The sequence below is a fragment of the Miscanthus floridulus genome, chromosome 9 (assembly GCF_019320115.1).
Source record: "Miscanthus floridulus cultivar M001 chromosome 9, ASM1932011v1, whole genome shotgun sequence".
In the NCBI taxonomy this organism is placed as follows: domain Eukaryota; kingdom Viridiplantae; phylum Streptophyta; class Magnoliopsida; order Poales; family Poaceae; genus Miscanthus; species Miscanthus floridulus.
Window position 1 is genome coordinate 61,022,010 of NC_089588.1, and position 1,880 is coordinate 61,023,889.

General features: G+C 39.7%; 1 non-coding gene across 1 annotated transcript; it reads right to left on the minus strand.

The window, feature by feature from the left end:
* Positions 1 to 953: 953 nt before the first annotated feature.
* LOC136484556 (small nucleolar RNA R71) lies at positions 954 to 1,062 on the minus strand. Its single transcript, XR_010766070.1, has one exon. It is a non-coding gene; the product is annotated as a small nucleolar RNA R71 (small nucleolar RNA).
* Between the last annotated feature and the right edge of the window lie 818 nt (positions 1,063 to 1,880).

A 1,880-nucleotide genomic window follows, 5' to 3' on the forward strand; every position in this document is an offset into this window, starting at 1 on the left:
GTTCTACAATAGTATAATCATATATTTATATCTATTCTTTCTAGTCACATAAAATAGTGAAGAACTACTGAGTATCACTCTTGTCGTAATGCTAGGTAATACCAACAAGCACCTTTGGCATCATCACTAGGGATGACAACCTAGTAAAGTAATGTTAGGAGATGTAGGTAAGCAATAGGTGGCTATTAAAACAAGTGACAAGATAATAAATACCAACAAGCATTTCTGGCGCTGGCGCTGGAGACTAGATTTAAAACTCTGTTCTTAGTAGCAACACTAAGAAATGTCAATAAGCATTTCTAGCGCCATTGCTGGGGAAGGTAGCTAGGCAAAGGAAGTTTTGATAAACTTATACTTATTGATGTGATCGAAGATAACCATTGACCTCTGCTCAAATAGGCTTATCCTTGTTTTGTCTACTTGTGTATCTTATGCAGGGTAATGTATGACCAGTTTTGACCTTTTGACAAACTACGTTGAAGATCTAGAAGCATTAATTAGGAGGACTAGAGCTAACCTCAAGAAAGTTCTAGCTTTAAAGTCAGAAGACAACCATATAAGGCGAAGCTTAACACCTGAATTTGAAGCTATGGCCAACAGGACTCTCTATGAATTCTCTGCTCCAAGTACGGCCAACATCCGTACTGGACCGATAGTCAATGTTGGAGATAATGGATTTGAGCTCAAGCCAGCCCTCACCAACATGGTGCAAGCAAGCCAGTTTTGTGGAAAGGCATGTGAAGATGCGAGTGCACATCTCCAATACTTCCTGGAGATCTATAGCACTTTCACCATCAAAGGAGTAACCCAAGATTTCATATTACTTTGCCTCTTTCCATTCTCACTCTTGGGGAAGGCAAAGCAATGGTTCTATGCTAACAAAGATAGAAATACTACATGGCATAACTGCTCCACTACCTTTCTAGAAAAGTTCTTTCCCATAGGCAAGACCAATGCTCTATATAGGAAAATCTCAAGCTTTCAACAACAACATGATGAATCTGTCCCTGAGGCATGGGAACGCTTTCAAGATTACATTGCAGAATGTCCTCATCATGGGATGGAGAATTGGCTACTCATGCTGACTTTCTACCATGGGTTGATCAATAGTACCCATGAGACTATGGCTGCTACTGCTGGAGGTGCATTCCTTTCACTCACCATACCAGCTGCAATAGCTCCTGAGGAGAAGATGGCGTCCAACCAAGGTTGTAATGAAGAACGTCTTCAAACCCACAAGAGAGGTGGAGGTATGCATCAACTCAAGGAGGTAGACATGTTGTCTACTAAGATGGACCTGCTGATGAAGAAGCTTGAAGATTGAGCCAATGAGAAGAAAGAAGTCATGCACATTCATGATTCTCGCATGACATGTGAAGTGTGTGGAAACCCTGAGCATTTAGGGAGCAACTGTCTTGAAACCCATGAGGATGTGAACTTTATCAACAACAACTACTACTTTTGCCCTCAGCAGAATCAAGGATGGAATCAGCAACAGAGACCAAACTACCAAGGTAACTATCAAGGTAATAATTTTAATAATTTCAATCAACCACCCTTTAGAGAATTAGTTGCTAGCCAATACAAACTTATGGAGGGATTATCTAGAAAGGTAGCTACCAATGGTAAAATTCTAGAGAACATAAATAACAGAATGGATAGCTTTGTTTCTACCATTAAGAACTAGCATAGCTTTAATAAAAATGATAGAATCACAAATAGCTCAGCTAGCAGCTACTGTTCCTTCGTTTGACAAAGGTAAAATTTTGGGGCAAACCGAAAGATCTAGAAACTACAAATCTTGTCGATATTCATAATTGTTGACATTTCTTAGCGTCGCTACTAAGAACAGAGTTTTAAATCTAGTCCCTAGCAACAAC